The sequence below is a fragment of the Canis lupus genome, chromosome 38 (genome assembly GCF_003254725.2).
Source record: "Canis lupus dingo isolate Sandy chromosome 38, ASM325472v2, whole genome shotgun sequence".
Classification (NCBI taxonomy): Eukaryota; Metazoa; Chordata; class Mammalia; order Carnivora; family Canidae; genus Canis; species Canis lupus.
In genome coordinates, this window is record NC_064280.1 from 21,228,934 (window position 1) to 21,251,766 (window position 22,833).

Consider the following 22,833-nt stretch of genomic DNA (forward strand, 5'->3'; position numbering starts at 1 on the left):
TCAACAAATTGGATCATCAGTGCAGTTGAGACAACACTGGCATTGGGGTGTTGACTGCCTTTTGCTAGCGGCAGGATTGTAAGAATTTACATAACTTCTTTGAGCTCAGTATTCTCATCTGTAAATGGGAATAGTTCTACCCAAACACTAAGCCTAATGGAAGAATTAAGTAGACAATACAACAAAGGAAATCTATGAAAAAATAGCTTACATTATTTTTATGGGGAAAGTCTGATTTCTTTCTCCCCTAATGATTTCGATCACCAATTTCAATGTGTGGGGCTTTCCCCACACACACCAAGCAATTCTCGGACACCAGGTTAGTGTCCTATTTAATTCAACTCAATTCTGACATTTCCTATTTGGAGATAGTATTAGATTCTTTAGGCTAAGGGTCCAGTTCTGTAAGACTTCCTCCCATTCTTCTTCACATGCCAATTGCAAGTCCAGGTTGTCACCTGTCCCTTCTGACCAAATGGGTAAAAATCAGAGGTTCCTATGACCCCTTCCTTAGGTTTGATTAATTTGCTGGAAAAGCTCATAGAACTCCTAGAAACATTTTACTAACCTAGATGGTTTATTATAAAAGGATATAACTTCGGAATAGCCAGATGGAAGAGATGCATAGTGTAAAGTATGGGAAAAATGCACAGAACTTCCATGTCCTTTCCAGGTGCATCACTGTCCCCAGATCTCCATGTGTTCAACAACCAAAAAACTCTCTGAACCTGTCCTTTTGGGTTTTTACGGAGGCTTCATTACATAGCTACGATTGATTAACTCATTGGCCTTCGGCAGCTGACTCAACCTCTACCCCTCTTGTCCCCAGTGGTTACTGAGAATTCCAAACCTCCACTCACATGGTGGGTCCTCCTGGCAATCAGCCCCCATCCTTGGGTGGCGTCTAAAGTCATCTCACAAGAAAAGACTCCTTTATTGCTCTCATTACTTAGAAAATTCCAGGGGTTTTAGGAGCTCCGTATCAGAAACTAGATGAAGACCAAAGACATGTTTCTTACTATAAATCACAATGTTACACCCCCGACAATGGCAATAAGTCCACTCTCATGTCTATCCAATACCCTACTGGAGGCCCTAGCAATAAGGCAAGAAAAAGAAATAAAAGACATATGGATTAGAAAGGAAGACATAAGGCTGCCTTATTTATCAGACAATATGAGCATCTCTGTATAAAGTCCTGAAGAATCTATAAAAAAAAAAAACTAGAAGTAATAAATGGGCATAGAAAGCCGTAGGACACAATATGAATATACAGGGAGAACATAGGAGGAAATGATATTGGGAAGCTCAGAAATCAAAGCAATAGCAAACAATTTAGGTAAAAAGAACCTAAGACTAGACAGTCACAGAGCATATCCCATATCCTTGTTTCATAAGAATTGTGTGCACTTGGTTTTGTACACGGTATATGCTCATAGGCTTGCCTTGAAAAGAAAATTTTAAGTTTTTTAAATGAGCAAATAAATCTGTGAGAAGTTAGTTTGCAAAGTTAGTCCCAATCATGCACACAACCTTACAGAGTGATGGACTCCTTCTGGAAGTCCTGAAGGTCTTCTTGCTGCTGGAATAGACAAGAAAGGGCTTTTTTCTTGTAAAATCTACTGAACTTCAGTATGAAACAAATATTGCTTGTGGTCACCACCTATCTGAGAAAAAAATCAAGAATTCATTATAATGTGGTTGACCCTTTTTTAACAGATGTGCTAAATCTCCATGCAGTTCTCCAGTGGGAAACACTTCCCTGTGTTTATATCAGTAAGTAAATTTTCCTATTACTACAATAGGTTGTATATGAGAAATAAGTCTTCTTATTGATTTTGCAAATAACTGAGAGCTTATGGCACAAACACTTCAATGTTTTGCTGAAAAGAATGCAAAAACCCATTATATGAGAAGCCATATAAGTGATCTATGTCATCTCTAAGATCAGTAATTTTATATGACAGAAGATTCGGTTACTAGAATTTGGAAACATCCATATACTTGCCCGAACATATCCTGTGTTTTATGAGTTCTGACTAATACAGATTTCCTGGCACTAACTGCTTTAACCCTGTCCTATGCAAAAACCTGAGACATCAGAGTTTTGAGATATAACTAATTATATTTTCTAATACACATTTAACGAAGACAACTGTTAAAATAAGAATGTCTTCCCATTTGTCACTTAAGTTATCAAACATGTCACCAGTGGTATGCACACCAACTTGGGAAATACTTGTAGAGTGGGAAAAGCACTATAATTGGAGGCAAAATACCTAAATTCAAATCATGGCTCTGCCCCTTAGCAGTTGTTTGACCTTGAAAAGCTACTTAACAGCCGAGCTTCAATTTCACTTTCAAAAAGGAAGACATTCAATAAAAAGTGCATTTGGGGATCATCATACCATCGTATAACCAAATATTTCCAGTATGTCAAGACCTGTGTTTGCATTTGCATTTGCATTTGTGTCACATGGAGTCCAATGCAGTTACAGTAGCTAAAACCTTGCTGGTAAACCAGGTTTACCTTTCTCTTTCAAACAGAGAAAAATGGGGAAAGAACTGTGTCCAGGGCACAGGCATGTTGAACTCAAAATAACTGCATTTTAGGTATCAGCACTATGGTTCAGCAGTTTTGCTTCTTTAAAAATATGAATAATGTTTCCTGCCAAGGAAAGACTAGATGGTGTTGCAGCATGAGTTATCGTGGCAGGAAAATAGTTTTGTCCTTAAACTATTAGAGGAATTCAGGGATGCCTGGCTGGCCCAGGCAGTACAGTGAATGACTCTTGATCTCAGGGTCATGAGTTTGAACCCCACATCAGGTATGTAGAGATTACTTTTAAAAAAGACTATTAGAAGAATGCAACATGGCAGCAGTAACCGTCATGGGTCATTTATTGTTTGGACATTGGAACATATAAGAATTTATTGCAACAGCTCTGTCACTTAGGGGATCACTGGGTGACAACGCAATCAATCATCAACACAAGTGTTAAAGTGAGCCCTGTTCTAGAACACCCTTATGTCTGACTTCTAAAATGTTTTTTAATCTTTTTTTTTAATATTTTATTTATTTATTTGACAGGGGTGGGGTGAGGGAGCACAAGCAGAGGGAGCAGCAGAGGGAGAGGGAGAAGCAGGTTCTCTGCTTGGCAGAGAGCCCGACACAGGGCTCAATCCCAAGACCCCAGGGTCATGACCTAAGCCAAAGGCAAATGCCTAACCAACTGGACCACCCAGGTGCCCCTTAATATTTTCAAAATAAAAATATAAGATTAAAAAAAATTGTGATGGAAAGATATAAATATCAGATTTTTCCTTATTATTATGTTAGGTTTGCCCTCATCATACTCTCACAACTGTACCATCTAGAGGATGTTTTGACATTTATTTATGAGTATATGTGGTTGATAAAACCACCAGCAGAGGTAAGAAGTAGGCTAATTATGTGACCAAGAAAAAGAAAATTAATGTAGAAAATCACTATCAGATATCAGATTTTCAGGACAGTATCCATTAAAAGTAGACAATCTTGTCTATTTTGGCAGGAGTTTGCTGATTCACTCTTGGCTCTTAAAAGATATAATACACGACGATAGCCCAAGGATGGGAAGCTCCTTCCATTCCTACGAATAAAGCTCTGGGCTTATTCACCTAAGCCTCACGAGGACCCATTCTGTGAGTTACCAGCAGGAACAGAACATCCTCATTCATTTTGGCTTCAACAAAAAGGACTTATACTTTGCCCTATAATAAGGTGTTCAGAGGTTGGGAAGTTCCATGTATGATTCACCAAGCTCCAACTCCTCCTCTCTCCTCTCTAGAATCTTCCTGTGAGCAAGATGGTTGAAACAGTTCTAAACATGGTCCTCAAACAATATTCAGAGATAGGAAAGGGATTGTCCTTCTTGGTGCATCCTCCACAGGAGTGAGAGTAACTTTTCCCAGAAAAATCTTAGTAGTGCCTACCACATTTCGTTGGCCAGAACTGTGTCACATGCTCACCCCTAAATAAGTAACTGGCAAGGGAAACGGGACTGATCTGAGTGGCTTAAGCCAACCAAGACTGAACCCTGAGCAGGGAATAGGGTTACCTTCTGATGAGTCAGTTGGGTAAGAGAGGGATCCCTATGGGAAAATAAAGGAAGGAAATGGATAAGGTGGGCATAAATATATTAAAACAAATTCACCAAAATGCCTGAACTGGACGTGAAAAGAATAGCTGGCCAGACATTTAACTGGATTATTTTTCACGCTTGGGAAGGTTGTCTACTTTCTAATAGTCAAGTAATTTGTTAATCATTTTTATATATAATCCCATTTAATCTCCACCTTAGGTTTATGAGCTATACTGGGTTGAATAGTGTTCCCCAAAACTCATGTTCATGGGAACGTCAGAATGCGACATTATTTGGAAATAGGGTCTTTGCAGCTAGAGTTCAGATGAGGTCATCCTGGATGACAATGAGCCTCAATCCAATGACTGGTGTCCTTATAAGAAGAGACAACAGAGATACACAGACACAGAACACCAAATGAGGCGGGCAGGGTTTGGTGTGATGCGGCCACAAACCAAGAATGCCAACGATTGCCAGCAACCACCAGGAGCTAGAAAAGAGGCCAAGAGGGAGTTTCCCCCATAGCCTTCAGTCAGTCACCTTGGCCCCACTGACACCTTACACTTCTAGTCTTTACAACTGTGACAGAATAATTTGGGCTGTTTTAAGCCATTTAGTTTGTACCAGTTTGCAGCCCTAGGAAATGAATACATGAGCTGTATGTATACCTCTTCATCTTATGTTTTAGGGGGTTGCTTTAGAGTTTATAATATTTTTAAATTCAGCATCATCGACTTCCAAATATTATACAATCTCAGGTATAATTTTTTTAAGATTTTATGTATGTATGTATGTATGTATTTATTTATTTATTTATTTATGAGAGAGAGAGCACACACATGAGGAAGGGGCAGAGGCAGAGGGAGAAGCAGACTCCTTGCTGAGCAGGGAGCCCGATGAGGCGCTCGATCCCAGGACCCTGAGATCATGACCTGAGCCAAAGGCAGACTCTTGACCTACTGAGCCACCAGGCGCCCCTCTTGGATATAATTTTAAAAACAACTGTATATTTAAATTTCCCTCTCCCATTCTTTGTGCATCCTTTATTTTATGTTATAAGCCTCAGAACACACTGTGGGTTTTTTTTAAGTTTTTGCTTTAAACAATTACATTTAAACATATTTTTTAATTAGAAAAAGTCTCAAAAAAAAGAAAAAGTCTCTCATATATCTATGAATCTCATAGATATATATATATCCATATATTTATAATTTCTTGATTTATTATTTCCTTTTTGTATATCTGCCTTTCCATCTGGTAGTATTTTTCTTCAGTCTGAAGAGCTTCTTTCAGCATTTATTTTAATGTAGGTCTGCTACAGACAGAACTTTTCTCAGCTTCTGATTCTCTGAAGATGTCTTGATTTTGACTTTGTTTTTGAAGAATATTTTTGCCAGATAGAGAATTCTAAGTTGATGGGCTCTTTTTGAAAAAATTTCAGCACTTGAGGAGCACCTGGGTGGCTCAGTTAGTTAAATGTCCGACTCTTGGTTTCGGATCCAGTCCTGATCTCACAGGTCCTGGAATTGAGCCCCGCCATGGGCTCTGCACCCAGCATGGAGTCTGCTTGAGATTCTCTCTCTCCCTCTCCCTCTGCCCCACTCCCTTCTCTCTCTCTCTCTCTCTCTCTCTCTCTCTCTCTCTCTCTCTGGAATAAATAAATCTTTAAAAATAAATAAATAAATTTCAACACTTGAAAGTGTGAATTCCATTGTCTCTTGTCTTGCATTGCTTCTGATAAAGAGTCAAGAAATTCTTATTTTTGCATTCTATATATAGTGTGCTTTTTTTTTCTTCTAGTTGCTTCTAAGATTTTCTTCTTACTACTCCTTTCCAGCAATTTTCAAAAAGATTTTATTTATTTATTCACGAGAGACAGAGAGAGGCAGAGACAGAGACAGAGAAGCAGGCTCCCTGCAGGGGAGGGACTGATGCTGAACTCAATCCCAGGACCCCAGGATCACGCCCTGAGCCGAAGGCAGATGCTCAACTGCTGAGCCACCCAGGCATCCCTGTTTCCAGCAATTTAATTATTACGCTCCTTTGTGTGGTTTTTGCATGTGAGGTGTGTATATTTTCCTTGGGATTCATTTCACTCCTTAGATAACTAGGTTTATAGTTTTTATCAAAATAGAAGTTTTTCAGCTCCTGCATCTTGAAATATTTTTCTTCCCCACCCTATGACTTCAAACACACACATATATTAGGCCTCTTAAAATTGTCCCACAGGTCACTATGGCTATTTGTGTTTTTTCCCCAGCTTTTCACCCTCTGAGGCTCAATTTAGATAATTTCTATTGCTGTCTTCAAGTTTACAAATCTTTTTTTTTTTACAAATCTTTTTTCTATAGTTTCTAATACTCTAAATCCATTCAGTGAATGTATTTGTCAGCTCTCGAGTGTCCATTTGATTCTTTCATGTCTTAATATTTTACATTAAGCCTTTTTTATAAGATTTTGCTTTTAAATAATCTCTGCACCCAATGTCAGACTTGAACTCACAACCCTGAGATCAAGTGTCACATGCTTGCTGACTAAGCCAGCCAGGTGCCCCCATTTTAAAGCTTTTCAAGGCTTGCTTTGTTTATTTGTTGTCCGGGAAAATCTATGTATTTTTCCGTTAAATCTTAAACATACATATTTTTTAAAGATTTCTTTATTTTTAAATTATCTCTAACCCCAATATGGGGGTAGAACTCAACCCCAAGGTCAAGAGTTGAGTGCTCCATCAACTGAGCCAGCCAGGTGCCCCTGCACCTTTTTTTTTTTTTAAAGGAAGTTTCATTTTGTGTTCAGATGCAGTTATTTTCAGACCACTTTAAATCTTTTGAGAATTGTTTTTAAGCTTTTTTAGGATAGATTTTGTATAGCTTTACTCAGTGGTATTGAGAGGTTTTTTTCCTTTTGACACCAACAATTCTGACGTCAACTGCATGTCCTCCAACGCTATTCGATTCTGTCCCTAACTAGCTGGAGACGGTGGCAGCCTCCACAGGTTTCAGGGCTCAGTGCCACCAGAATGTCCTTGCTTCGGATGCCAGCAACAAGGATTGGGTCCTGAGGCTACCCACACTTCCGTTCAACTTGGCTCCAAAGCCAGACATTCCCGCAAACCTCTGCCCCTTCAGGTTCCATAATTTGCTGGAAATACACAAAACTCAGGGAAGCACCTTACTCAATCTTCCTGGTTTATTATAAAGATACAAGTCAGGAAGAGCCACATGGTAGAGGCATCGAGGGAAAAGCATAGGGGCTCAGTGGGGGTGGGGGGCAGACCACCCTCCTAGCACATTGATATGCTCACCAACCCAGAAGCTCTTCAGATCCCACTGTTTGGGGGTTTTATGGAAGTTTCATTATGTAGGCACAACATATTGATTAAATCATTGGCCATTGGTGATTTCCTTCATCTCCAGTCCACCTCCTTTCCCCAGAGGTGGGGCAGTTGAACCTCAACGTCCTAAACTTCCAATCAAGGCTTGGTCTTCCTGGCCACCAACCCTCATCCTGAAGCTTATCTAGGGGCCTGTCAGTAGTCACCTCACTGGAACAAAAGGCGCTCTATTACCCTTATCACTCAGGAAATTCCAAGGGTTTTAGGAGCTCTGGGCTGGGAGCCAGAGCCAAAGACCAAGGATCTGTCTATGATACCACAGGCGTGCTGGTAACTGTCTACGACCAACGCTCTAGGGGAAAACAAAGCCCCAATTTGTAGTGTACGCAGCATATGCTGATTCCCTCGGTGTAGATACTCCTAGGCTGGTGTTTGTCTACCAACACCGTGCTTCTGAAGGTGCAGTTGGGAAGCGATGTGCACAGCTGGCTCTCGCAGAGCTCGTGTGAGCCAGCTCCGACACGCCACTGCCTTCGCTCTGGTCCCACGCAGCCCTAAAACTAACACATAACAATCTTGGGATCTCTACCGAGGGCCTGGGTGCTGGGCGAGGTCCTTCATCTCAGTGGTTCGAAACTGGACACCTGCCCCCCCTCTGTGAGCTCTGAGAATTGCTCACCGTGGCTTTCCAGTCACTGCTCCCTCTCTCGGGAGACTGTTTGCGTAGGCTCCGTGGGGCTTTTTCTATACACGTCCAGCCAACGTTTCAAGAGGAAACCTCGAGAGAATTTCCGAATCGTTTTCTTTCTACCTTCCTTCTTTCTGGCGCTCTGCTTCGCATGTCCACACCGCCTTCGCCGGCCTGAACCCTGTCTCCTCAGCTCGGTGAGACTGCGGAGATCTCCTCGCGTGTCCGACCTCCGCAGCATATTCTGGAAAGTGCCTCCAGGCAGGAAATTGTGCTCATAATTGCAGGCCTCGCCCTGTTTGCTTCCTCCCTGGCAGGGGTCACAGTTCGATGCTGCCTGTTGTGCAATGTCCGTGGTGGTTGTTTCTAGCATTTTGTCCAATTTTCGAGTTCTCTGCTATGGGCAAGTGTGAGGCCTGTTACCCCACTGCTGCCAGGAGAGGGAGTCCTCCTCCTGCTCCCATTCAAGTAGGGCCGCTTCTCTTCTCACTGGGAGATCCCACATTTCGGATGTCATGTTTTCCAAAAGGAGCTTCCCTTAGTTCTGCTTTCACAGGAATCATCAGTCTGCTACTCTTGCTTTGGTGAAAGGGTTGCCCGCGACACCACACTCTGGAAGAAGTCTTGTGAAACCAGCATTCTGGAAGACGCACCGTCCATCGGGGGTGCGCAACCAGAGCACCACCCCCTCAGCCGCAGACCTCGACTGCTCCACTCAGGTACCCTGGGACCAGCATCATCTGGGACGCTTTCAGGAGGAGTTCTTTACTTCAGGAGATTATGAAAATAGCACGAGGACCAAATCTAAGTAACTGAGCTCACCTCAGCCAGTGACAATGAAGGACAATTTGTTACAATGAGTTAAGCATAAAATAGCAATCGCTTGACATTTGGGGTATTATTTTTAATATTAGCTTCAAAATTTTCCTTATAAGGGAAGTGGGAAAATCATTAGCCAAGTATGTCTAAGAGGCCTCCATCTGTTCTGGAACAATCTCAATTTCCCTTATATATTTATTTTATCTCTTTATTGTGGAGAAAGAGGGAGAGAGAGAGGGGGAGAGAGAGCATGAGCAGAGGGAGGGGCAGAGAGAGGAGAGAGAGAGAGAATCTCAAGCAGGCTCCACGCCCAGCAGGGAGTCCGACATGGGGCTTGATCTCATGACCCCAAGATTGCGACCTGAGCTGAAGTCGAGAGTCGGACACTTACCTGACTGAGCCACCCATGTGCCCTTGGCTGATCCTCTCCTGAGTGTCCCATGCTGGTCTCGCTCCACGTGAGTCTGGGCTGGGCGCCTCTTTAGCAGCACCTTTCTTGCCAGAGGCACAACTATCTTTTAGCCTCTGTCTAAAGTCGCTCATTTCCACTTTGTACATCAGGGTCTTTAATGACCAAAACAGTAATAATGTTTTTCTTTCTTCCAACATGCTCTGCAAAATGTGCTCCCCTCCCCCCCCCCAGTAATTACCTGTCATCATGGAGCGGCCTGTCTTCTTACCGTGGGGCGCATTCCTTTCCTGTGGCTGCTGTAACCAATCACCCCAAGCTTGGTGGCTTAGTTCAACCGAAATGTTTTCCCTCACAGTGCTGGAGACCAGATGTCCAGTTTCACTGGACCCACGTCAAGGTGTTGAGAAGGCTGCACTCCCTCCAGAGGCTCTGGGGGAGAACCTGTTCCTCATCTTTTTCCCCTTGCCGTGGAAGCTGGCAGATACTGGCATTCCTTGCCTCGCTCCAATTCGCAAAGTCACCAACTTTAAATGTCTCTCTGCTCCTTCTTCACATCTCCTTCTCCTCTGTGGGTATCAACTCTTTCTGAACTTCCTCTCTCCTATAAGGACATTGGAGATGGCGTTTAGGACCCCCTTGGATAATCCAGGATAATCTCATCTCAAGATCCTTGAAAACATCTCAAATAAGATTTCCAAATAAGGTGACACAGGTTCCAGAGATTAAGATGTAAAGGGGGAGGGACGTTTGCAGCCTGGGGAATTCATGTCTGTGTACATTCCTTCAGTTACTGCTGAATTCTGTGAGCCTAGTCTTCTGGTTGACTGTGGCACTTTGGGGGCAACATCTAGAGAAAGAGAACCCTAGGAAAAATGAACGGAGGAGGAATATGGCAGCGATGGGCCCCTGTGTGACATTATTAAATTAAATATCCTTTCTGTCTGCAGTAACTAAAGATTTTTCTTTCATCCACTTTGGACTCACGCTAGTCAAGGTTACCCTATGTCTACAAGAAGCCCGGTGACGTATGCCAGGGAGGGTTCAGAGGAGACTACTAGCTCCATCTCTTACACGATCTTCATATATTCTAGTATAGCACAGTGTCTTAGCCTCAAGAGAGCCTAGACCAGCCAGGCACCCTTACAGCCACCCTTAGTCACCTGAGAGTTTAAATGGGGAGGAAAAAAGTAGAAAATGCAAAAAAGGAACACTGTTGGTCACAGGCAGATTGAAAGAGAGGAAAGAATAAGAAAGAAGGGGCGGCCCGGGTGGCTCAGCGGTTTAGCGCCACCTTCAGCCCAGGGCATGATCCTGGAGACCGGGGATCGAGTCCCATGTCGGGCTCCCTGCATGGAGCCTGCTTCTCCCTCTGTGTCTCTGCCTCTCTCTCTCTCTCTGTGTCTCTCATGAATAAATAAATAAAATCTTAAAAAGAAAAAAGAATAAGAAAGAAGGGAAAATAAAGGGGAAAATAGCCTCCTGTCAAGGGAAGGAGTCAATCGACAAATTAACAAGTTAAAAAAAAAAAAAAAAAAAACACAAGTGTTTAGGGCAGCCCCAGTGGCACAGGGGTTTAGAGCAGCCTTCAGCCCAGGGTGTGATCCTAGAGACCGAGGATCGAGTCCCGTGTCGGGCTCCCTGCATGGAGCCTGCTTCTCCCTCTGCCTGTGTCTCTGCCTCTCTCTCTCTCTCTCTCTCTGTGTGTGTGTCTCAATAAATAAATAAATAAAAATCTTTAAAAAAATAACAAGTGCTCAATGAGCGATCATAATACACAGAATGTACTAGACCCTGTTGAGGGAAAGAAAACAAGTATGACATGATCTGGCTATCAGGGGGTCTCCAATCTGGGAAAACAGATGAACTTATGAGCCCCAAAGAGGCAGTGACAAGAAGGGGCAAGACACATAAAATTAAGGCGAGTCAAACTGATAAACCTTGGCAACAGGTTGTGGGAGCAGAGAGAGCAGAAAGCACTGTCATGGCCCTGATGTTTGCAGTCTGGTCTGAGAGGAGGAGGGAAGGGAGGAACAGCAGCTGGTTTGGGGACAGAGATTGGGAACTGCTGGGTTCGAAGAGGGACACCAGACAGCAGGTGTCACTCTACTCCCAGGCTAAACATCACAAAGCAGCCACTGAGCTTCCAAAGGATCATAAAACACTGTGACCTTTTAGAGCCATCTCCCGGCCTGGGGTCCTGTCCCGACTTTGTCTCCTGCGGGGCTGGTACAGAACCCGGCAAGCATTAGAGACTCACCCTGTATTACAGACATCCGCCCTGTGGGTGGCTCTCAGCAGCTCCACGCTCTGAAATCCTGCCACTGAGGATTTTGATCTCAGAGAAAGCAAGGTCTTAAACTATGGGTCACAGTCTCATATGCCTTCAGGGGCCTGGAGTTACCAAGCATGATATCGGGTGAAGTGAGGTCCGTGCAAACTAGATTTTGTGCCCTCCCTAAAGACATTCGAGTTCCGCCAACCACTTGAAACTTATGACTAAGGCCCTTCTCTCAAGGGACATGTTGCCAGATACCTGACAGCAAAGTCTTGGATGTGTAGGAGACATGGGGGTGGGTCGGGGGTGGGGGTAGATATTAGAATATCCAGACCAAATAAGGCTTCTGTATGCACAGTTTGTTTCTTTTCCTCATTCGAAGGGCTCCAAATGCCCAAGAGTTGGAGATACAGCGCCAGATGCTCAGGAAGGCTGTGGTCCTGCTGCTCCGTCCTCATGGAACCAGTGAACATCGGAGCATATCTGATTCGATGGTTCCTCAACCCTCAGACACTCGTGAAGGTCCCCACCTTCTGGGTTTTTGCCATATCAACTAGACCGCCTTAACCCTTTTCTTTAAATAGATCTTAAGTTAATTCATTTTTTTTAATTTAGACTCTTCCTTTAGACTGTCCCTAAGAAAGCCTGAACGTAGTTTGGTGTCTCAGAGTACTGGCTTTGAATGAATCAGCCCCGAGCTCCAACCTAGACTCTGTGACCTTGCTGTAATCACTTCCACTGTCTACAGTAGAGAGAACTACACCTGCCTCCCAGCGATGCCTTGGGAATGAGGGACAGTACCTCTAAATCACCCCAGAAGGGGTGCTACGGTGAACACTGCCCTCATGCTCAGCTTGTCCCCATTCCAGAGGGAGCTGGCGGGAGGTCCAGAGCCAGGCCCGCTCCTCCTGCCGCCCGGGGCCAGGATGCATGCTCACAGGCAGGGACCCGCTGCTGCCCTGGGGCGGTCCCGAGGCTCATCCCTCCTCTCCCACCTACCTTCCAGGTGCGCGTGATGGCCACGCAACCACCACGTCATAACTTGAGGACACCCTGGACACACAGATGTTGAGGAATGTGTCATGAACGGCACCGAATGTCTACTCTTCTCATCTCCTAATATCCAACACTTTCTAGAGCGACTGGCCGTCTTACAGAGACACACAAAACAAGTGTTTCCTCCAGGAGGCCACGTTCACGCCAGCTGTGTTTCGGGGGCATATTACAGAAGGATCAGTAAACGAAGCTGCTTGGACAGAGGACCCCAGGATGCTTGGGCTGCAAGAGTGCAACCGATTCTCTTGGCAAGTGGTCAAACCTGAGGCCCATGACTCCCTGGAGAAGCAAGTGACTTCCGGTGGGGACCGGGCGCCCTTTGTCCCAGGGGGGCTTCCCACTGCCCGCTGCTGCCACAGCCAGTTGCTTTTCCATGGGCCCGCCACTTTGCTTGCAAGTGATCGGAGAGCCTGAAGTAGGGAATTCTGGAAGGAGAGGCTGCATGTGGGTGAGGAGCTGGAGTCTTAAAGGTGAAACAGTGGAGGATGCGTGTTGCTTGTGATTCGCGGTGTGAGCTTGGAGTCCGAAGCTCCCTTGCCACTTACTAGGTGGGCGTTTTTGTCCTCAGGCAGCTTAGCCACTCTGCCTGCAGCCTGGGGGTAACACCACCTACAGCGCAGGATGGTTGTGAGGATGACCTGAGATTTTCGCATCTGGCCAGACGAGGTGCTCAAACCATCCTGAATCCCGGGGGGCACACACTTACACTGTACGGCCCCCCTGGGGTCATGCAAAGGCAGCATGTCGCTGGACACACGATTCTAGGTCGAAAGGGAGTGAAGCTCAGACACTGTGAAGGAATGAGATACGTGAACCGTGCACGGTCGTTCAGGGGACACACCTACCACGGAGACAACAGAGCCCCTTGCACAGAGAGTAGAGGCAGGCAGGGTGCTATCGCTGGGATGAGGGACAGTCAGGGATGATGGGTGGGGGGGGCTCCAAGGTCAATTGGAACAAGCTTGAATTAAGAATTCTTTCCTTTCCTTCTTTTTTTTTAGGCAGGGAGGGCGTCGGAGGAGGGAGAAAGAGAATCTCAAGTAGGCTCCACACTCAGCGTGGAGCCCAACGTGGGGCTCGACCCCACAACCCTGAGATCACGACCTGAGCCGAGCTCAAGAGTCAGATGCTCAACCGACTGAGCCACCCACCCAGGCGCCCCTGAATTGGGTCCTCGGATGGCATAAAGTAAGTGGTTAGAGGAAGCGGGAGAAAGTCACGGGAGTCAGAACCCTGCGGTGTTGCTGCTGCTTTAGGTGCTCGCTCCTTGGATGGGGGGTTGGCGCTCCCTCCGGGCAAGCCCACCCGGACGCACCTCCACCCTCACCCCCACCCCTCCGAGGGCAGCTGCAGCCGCCACATGGGCCTGAGTGGTCCTGCCAACGAAAGCAAGGGGGGCCGGCTGCCGCCTCCAGAGCCCCGTTTCTGAGGACACCTCAGGAATTGCTCAAGCTTTCAAAAGTTACTGGTTTAAACTTTAGTCCCTGGAACAAAGCAAACCCCGAAGAGGGAAAACTTCCTTACCTAAATCACTATCGCCGAGAGAAAGGAACAGGTCCAAAGACGATAGTTTTCTTTCTCAGATAAGGACATCAAGGCACAGAGTTTCTGCTAAATCCACACGGTGAGTCGGAAACAGGAATATTAATATTCCAACATCTAACACGCGGTGACCAAGTTATCCGTCATTCAACAAATACTTGGGCAAAGCAACGGGTTGGGCCTTTCTAATGTATCTCCAATCTCCACGACGACCTAGCGGGAGTAGAAAAGTAAGGTTTAGAAGAGAAAAATTTGCCCAGGATCACCCACCGGATAGATGATAAAATTATTCTCGACCCAGGTCTGTGCTTCTGAAGCCCCCACAAAGCTCAGCCCCTCAAAGCTCACCTTTCCTGCTCCCAAGTAAACCTTCACCTTTGGATCCAGGTGTGGGTTTCCCCTTGATGCCAAATGGAGATTTAGCTAAATATTAAGGCACCTCTGATCTTTATAGTCCCCGTTATTTTTAGCATTGGAATTGGGGTGAGTTCATTCCTGTAAGAGGGAAAGGGAAGGAGGAACACTGCTGAGTGCACAGTAAGCAGAGGATGGGATTGCTGTGATCCCCATGTTAGAGGAGAGCAGGCTCCCCCCAGGGGAAGTGACTTGCCCTAGGTCACTCGTAAATATGGAAAGGCCAGATTCCATAGCCCATCCGTCTGACCCCAAAGTCTGGGCTTCCCATGGCCCCAGGCCGCCTGACGAGCCTAGAACTAAACGCTGTTTATGCGCTCCAGGGAAGGGAAGGGAAGGGAGCACCCTGAAGAGAACAGGTATGGATTGCACCCCTCCGGGGGCTTTCTACCAAGTGAAGTATCTACAACGCGCTGAGAGGCACAGGCTCTCATTTCACTTGTCGCCCACGGGGTGGTGGGAAGTCACATCTGGACTAGTTTTGTGCCAAGCTGGAAAAGACATCTCCTGGGCATGAGGACACACAGAAGAGTTGCCTGTGACATTCCTACACACTAGCTCGGATTCTCTGTCTCTCTGTCTCTCTCTCTGTCTTTTTAAATGCAGGTAATTTGGATCATCTCTTTCTAGGAGATATTTTCACTTTCCTCTTTTAAAAAGATTTATTTATTTATTTGAGAGAGGCAGAGAGAGAGAGAGCACATGAGCAAGGGGACGGGCAGAGGGAGAAAAGCGGACCCCCTGCTGAACGTGGAGCCCGACAAGGGGCTCAATCTCACGACCCTGAGATCCCAACCTGAGCCAAAACCAAGAGTCAGGCATTTAACCAATGGAGTCATCCAGGAGCCCCTATTTTTGTTTTTCTGTAAGATGATGAATTTATGGTACATAAGGGCATCTTTGGGGGCAGAGAGGAACAGAGAGAGAGCCAATGAGCCATGGGCAATGGATACCCTTTGACCTGTCTGGTCCTCTACAAAGGGACCTGCCCTGTCCACACTCCCCTTCTGTGGTCAGTTCAGTACTGGGCATCTGATCCAGGCTGGATGGGATTCCCTGCCTGGGCATTTGGAGTTGGCCCCGAGAAGAAGGACAAAGTCTCACTCTCTCTTCAAGTATCTGTGGCCGGGACACCTCTGTCTACCGTATGGACCCTGGTGACACCAGAAGCCTGGGGTTCTGTGAGGTCCCCCTAGATCCTGATAAGTCTCCTTCCCCACCCCTTTCCTTTGACTTCTCTTTGCTTTGTTACTTACAACTAAGGGTTCTTACTAACACCCCAGCCCTCTGTCACCCCCCCAACCAGAGCGCCTCCAAGCCCCGTTGTTCTCGCACTCACCCCTTCTCTCTGCTTCACTCCCCGGACCAGAGCCTTCCCATCTCATGCTGGATTTCTAGTCAGCCTCCCAACGGCCTCCCTACTTCAGCCTGAATTTCCAATCCATTCTCCACACTTGGCTACGACCATCTATTGGAACTCAAGGCTAATTATTACACTCCCTTGCCTCCAACAGTTCTTTAATATTATTATTATTATTATTATTATTATTATTATTATTATTATTATAGATTTTATTTATTTTGATGTCTCCCTCTCTCCCCACAACCTTCGACTTCGAATCCAGACCCTAGGGTCGTGTACAGGTCTTGTGCCTCTTGCGATCTGGCCTCTAGTCTCCCCTGTCCTACTTCCCTTTCTCTCTCTTCCCCGTAACTCCTGCGCTCTGGCTCTGCTTGTATTTCCCAGGCTGGCACCCTCCTCTCCCGGTGTCTATTGAACCAGCTTCTATTCATTCCTGATGATCAGGAACAAATGTGAGTCCTTCGACCTCATTTCTAGTCCAGGGGTTGTCTCTCTCTCTCTCCGGGGTTGTCCCACCACAAGTCTTTTTAAAATCTGTTACCGGTTATTTATTTTCTTTCTTTTTTTTTTTTTTTTTAAGATTTTTATTTATGTATTCATGAGAGACACAGAGAAAGAGAGGCAGAGACACAGGCAGAGGAGAAGCAGGCTCCATGCAGAGAGCCCAATGTGGGACTCAATGCCATGACCCCAGAATCACACCCAGGCTGAAGACAGGTGCTAAACCACTAAGCCACCCAGGGATTCCTGGTTATTTATTTTCTGATAGAGATTTAAGGCAATGAGTTACCTCTATGGGGAGTATTTGCCTGCAAAGTCTCCTCACTGAAGCAAAATAATAATTATTATTATTTCTATTATTTTAAGTAGGCTCCATCCCCAGTGCGGAGACCAATGCGGGGCTTGAACTCACAACCCTGAGATCAAGACCTGAGCTGAGACCCAGAGTTGGATGCTTTACTGCCTGAGCCACCCAGGCGCCCCAAAGCAGAGTTCCCAAAGCGGCATCAGGCATCTGTGAGAAGGTGGGGGAGGCGTGTGCACGGCGCCACCGCACATCATCCGTGTCAGAACCACTCCGTGGTGAGCAGGGGGGACTCAGAACCAGGAGGAGAGGGGGGAGGAGGAGAGAGGACGAGCAGAGGGAAGTTAGAGAAGGCAGGTGATATCGGTGGCTGGGGAGCAAGGAGCTGTCCGCAGTGTCCCTGACCTGTCCTGCTGGGGGTTGTGGTTGTTAGGGGGGTGGGGGGCTCCCTTCCCAGGACTATGACGTGAGCGGCTTCTCCAGGAGCTGTGCCATGGAGCAGCGCTGGGAAATCCCTTGGGGTGGCAAAGGACCCCTGTCCACCCATCCCTCCCTGGGTCGCCACAAATCCCAGAAGGTAGGGGTGTTCCCCTCTGAATCCGAGCAACGAGCCATCCCGTGCAGGACGGGGGCGGGGGTGCCCAGGCAGGGCACCCCGCTCCCTGGGGAGACCAGGTGATCTGCGGCCTCCTGCACGGCCTTCCTCTCCGCCTCCCCTCCTCCTGCCCGAGCCACCCATCTCATCCCCACCTCTGCCCACGGCACCCCTCCCGGCCCAAGCGCTTTCACGGCTCCTCGAGGCCTTCAGCACCCGCTCCTGCCTCTCCCACGGCGAAGACAAACATTTTTCTTTGCTAAAATATCTCAAGGGGTGATGGAAAGGGAGGTGGGCGGTGGGTTGGGGTGACTGACAGGGGCACTTGACGGGATGAGCATTGGGTGATATGCTATATGTTGGCAAATTGAACTCCAATAAAAAAATAAATAAATAAAAAATAAAATAAAATATCTTGGGAGGGGGGAGAAAGCTCTTTTTGCGCTTTCTCGGGATTACACATTTGCAACCTTTAGGACATGAGCTCCCAAAGGCAGAGGTCTTGTCTTCTTCATCGTCGTGCGCTCAGCAGGCCTCAGAGCACCGCACTCGTAACATGTGTTCAATAATGAGTTAAAGCGAATTCAAGGAGAGAGGAGACGTGGAAGATCAAAGACAAAATAAGAAGCCAAGAAAGCAGCAAAGCAGGGTGAACAGGGGAAAAAAGACCTCATTTTCAGCCGAGCTTTCCATCATCCCTTTCCAGCATTTTATGGCAGTTCCCTGGCAGGGCTCCCGCACCGCGGCGAGCCAGGGAAGGGGGACGGCAGAGTGATGTCGCTCGTGGGATTTTGCCCTGCTCTTTGATTCTGCTGCTGTGGGGCAGGTGCATTTGCTAAATTACCCACTAAGGTGGCAGGTCATTTATAGCCACCTCAGCCGCACCTGGCAAATGAAGCCTTGGTTTTCTACAGGCAGATGTTTCAGAACAAAGCCAAGAGCCTCCCAGAGAAACTGGAAAACAGATGCTCTCGCCAGAAGCAAACTTGGCTGCGGAGGCCCGTGGGTGCAGCCGCCGGGGGATCCCCGGCACCCGGCAACCTGCCGGCTGGTGAAGCTCCTGGGCGTCAGGTGGCTGAAGTGGCACGTTCGGGGCTTTCTCAGGCCCTGTCCTCTGAACGTCTGTACAGGAATCAGGTGCCTCTTTGCGCCTGCTTTCTCATTTGCAGAAGGGGATGATACGGGGCGCCCAGGTGGCTCAGTGGTTGGGCACCTGCCTTTGGCTCAGGGTGTCATCCCAGGGTCCTGGGATCGAGTCCCACATCGGGGACCCCGCAGGGAGCCTGCTTCTCCCTCTGCCCGTGTCTCTGCCTCTGTGTCTGTGTCTCTCATGAATAAATAAATAAAATCTCTAAAAACAAAAAAAGAAGGGGATGATATTACCTACCTTGGGGGTATTTTGAACATCATCCAATCATGCCTGGCACATGGTAAACATTCTGTACACAGCAGCCACCATACATCTCATTGTCTTAATGCCTCAATGATTTCATCTGGTAAATGGGGAGAGCAATACTTATTTTACAAAAAAATAAGCTAAGGATCAAGAGAAGTAGAATCTAGGTGCTGAGTGAAGGATGCAAGGGATTTATAGCACGTCAGCTTGGATATTCTAAAGCCAAACCAAGCTCCCTTCGGGATCTTTGAGTCAGGTGATCAAACTGGCAGGCAGGAGGAATGCCTCGGGCAGTGTATCTAGATCTTGGAAAGGTAGGTGATAAAAGTCTCTTGAGAAATGCTTGTAGACATGCTGAAGAGCTGGGGGCTAGGTGCCAACACTTCTGACTCTCCGAACGATCACACATGGAAAGGGTCATAGCAATCAGGAAATACTTTTCCTATTATGGGCCTAGGGCTCTAGAATCTGGCCCTATTCGAGTGAAGATGACTTATTAAAATTAATGATTTGAATTAAGACAAAAACCATGCTTATTTAATTTGGAAAACTTAGACAAGAACAAAACCAGCAAGATTTCAACAGGATGAAAAGATGGGCCAAAAGCATCATAATAATCAGTGGGAAAAAACGTAAAGGCCTGTACTTGGATTAAAAAAGAAGGGCAGCCCAAGTGGCTCAGGGGTTTGGCACTGCCTTCAGTCCAGGGCGTGATCCTGGAGACCCGGGATCGAGTCCCACATCGGGCTCCCTGCATGGAGCCTGCTTCTCCCTCGCCTGTGTCTCTGCTTCTCTCTCTGTGTCTCTCATGAATAAATAAATTAAATATTTTTTAAAAAAGAAGAAAAACATAGCTGTAAACACAGGATGGAGCAAACTGGCATAAAATTCATGTTTTTTTAAAAAAGAAAAAACTATATTAAAAAAATAAATCAATGTGACTCATCGGTGCGATGTAACTGCCAAAAAAGCGAAGTCAATCTTAGGCTACATTAATAAAATAAAAGTGGTTGGAAAAAGAGAAAAAATGGTTTCAATATGCCCTAATATCTCCTCAAAACTGGGGCCTTTCTAGAGAAAAAACAATCAGAACGCTGGTAGGTCTGAAAGGCCTGAGAAACAGGTGAATAAAACGGAGATACGAGGTGACAGTGGTGTAGTTAGCTGGAGAAAGAGGATATTTAGAAGGTACTTGGTTTCTACCTTTAAGTGGAAGAAAAACTCTTATGGGAAAGACCTTGGACACGTTCTATGTAGAACCATAGGACTGAACTTTATTTTTTTTGTTTTTTTTTAGGACTGAACTTAAAAAGAAACTTTATTTTTTTAAATAATAAATTTATTTTTTATTGGTGTTCAGTTTGCCAACATACAGAATAACACCCAGTGCTCATCCTGTCAATCGGAGAAGGACAAACAAAAAGAAACTTTAAAAGGAGATCTAGAGGCTCCTGAGTGGTTCAGTGGTTGGGCATCTCCCTTCGGCTCAGGTTGTGATCCCGGGGTCCTGAGATCGAGTCCCGCATCAGGCTCCCCGCAGGGAGCCTGCTTCTCCCTCTGCCTGTTTCTCTGCTTCTCTCTCATGTATAAATAAATAAAATCTTTAGGAAAAATAAATAAAAGGAGATCTATATCAATAGGAGAGAGGCCTCATGGTCATAAGAGGGCTGCCACCACTGTAGGCACCATGACCACAATCAAACATGGGACATGGGGGCACCAGAAAGCTCCTCTCTCTTATCTGTGTCCTTTATCAGGAGGCAAGATATCTTTTCTAGACTCTGCAGATTTATTTTATTCTATTGGCCAGCACCGAATCATGTGGCTGCCCCTAGCTGCAAGAGACACTGGGGACCTGAAGGTCCGGTAGAAGAGAATGGCAAGGGGGTGGGGGTAGCTGGGATCATCTTCAACCACTTGTGATGAAGTTAAAAAAAAAAAAAAAAAAAAAAAAAGGCCAAAACCCTAAGGATAGTAGATGGGAAAATGGAAAGAGCTTGGGCCCTTGATGACATCACTGAGCTGCTGAGCTCCATTTAAAATGGCCAACTTCCAGTCTTAGAGTGAGAGGAAAATAAATTTGTACTTGATGAAGCATTGTCCAGTTTCTGTTACTTGCAGTCAAATGCACACTAGTGGATACAAAGACGGTCTTCATGAAAGTAACTGGGACAGGGCCAACTGGACTCCTCGTCGTTCCCATTCATCCAACCCTCTTTCCAGGGCGTCTCCTTCGTCCCAGGCACTGGCTAAACCTCTGCAAATGTGACGGTGAGCAGGGGCAGGCAAAGCCCTGCCCTGGTGGAGGGGAGAGGGTCCAGGGGAGAGGACAGGCATTACGGAAGCTGCCCACAGAGGAGAAGAAAGACAACAGACATACCTCCCCTAATTCTGAGAGGCAAAGGTACGAGGTACCACCGGAGCACCCGGGGAGTGCACCCCAGAGGAACCCAGCCCTGGTGGGTGGCGGAGTCCGGGAAGTCCTCCCTGGGAAGTGGGCGCCAGTCTGAGATCTGATGGTTCACTCGAGGCTGCTGTCTCTGCCCACAGTGGCCTCTCATTATCACCTACATCCTCCGGGAACCTTCTGCTGTGTTGATCCCAGTACACCTCCCCGGTCACTGCTCCATGAAGTCCTGACCTTTCCCTTAGAAGTGACCTCCACCAAAAAAAAAAAAAAAAAGAAAAAAAAAGGGGGGGGGGACACCTGGGTGGCTCAGTGGTTGAGCATCTGCCTTCAGCCCGGGGCGTGATCCTGGAGTCCTGGGATCGAGTCCCATGTCGGGCTTCCTGCATGGGGCCTGCTTCTCCCTCTACCTGTGTTTCTGCCTCTCTCTCTCTGTGTCTCTCATGAATAAATAAATAAAATCTTAAAAAAAAAAAGAAAAAAAGAAGTGACCTCCACCTCCCCTAACGCCCTTGGGAAATGCTCTCACCATCACTTAAAATTTGAGGGGATCCCTGGGTGGATCAGTGGTTTAGTGCCTGCCTTTGGCCCAGGGCATGATCCAGGAGTCCCAGGTTCGAGTCCCTCATGGGGCTCCCTTCATGGAGCCTGCTTCTCTCTCTGCCTCTCTCTGTCTATCGTGAATTTAAAAAAAAAATTTTTTTTGGAAAGCCTGGACACGCTTGTCTTCCCATTAAACATCCAGCAGCCTCGCCTGTCGCCTTGCGCTGAGCCAACGTTGGACGCTTATTTCAATTGAATTTGAAAGCTGTATTTTATACGTGGCCCCTTCCAGCTAGTTCCAGCAAAGATTCGATAGCGCACACGGAATACTTTGTGTGTGTACGTGTGTGTTTGTGGGAGAGATGTTTCACAAGCCCAGACATCCAGAACCTTGGATTTTCAAGCTGGGATTAGAAATATATATATAAAAGCAGATTAATAAAGACTATCACGACAGGTGTGTCAACTACCACGGTTCGCCTGGGCCAAAGTCCGCTTAGGTGATCACCTGGATCAGCGGGAGGCAACGTGTGTCAGTTCCCAAGGTGCGTAATAACACCTTTCGCATCTTGGAAGGGGCCTGGCTCTGCTCCGCATTCTCAGGGCGACCCTGTCCCGAAGGCGCAGTGCCTTTCCTTGGACTCAGGCGATCACCCTTTGCAGTGGGCTCATCCAAGGGACACTCAAGGGACACTCAAGGGACACCGCAACGTAATCGCGCAGCGGTGGAGCGGAGCCCTCCGGGGACCCCAGCGACCGGGGCCCTGAGACCCGTCCCAAGGCGGGAGACGAGGAGCCGTGCCCGGGACGAGCACTGGACTCCGGGCGGCCTTCGCCCTCGGGTCTGCCCGCCGCGGGGAGGAGCCGGCCTCGGGGTGGAGGCGTCGGCAGCGCGCGGCCGCCAGCAGGGGCGCCAGGTTCAGAGCCGCCGGGGCCGTCGCCGCCAGCCGCGTCCGGGAACCAGACGCCGGGAAGCCGAGTCCCGCTCGGGGGGCAGCCGCGGAGCGCGCCGGGGACACGGGCTCCTGCCTCGGCCTCCGGGGAGCCCCACCTCCCGGCA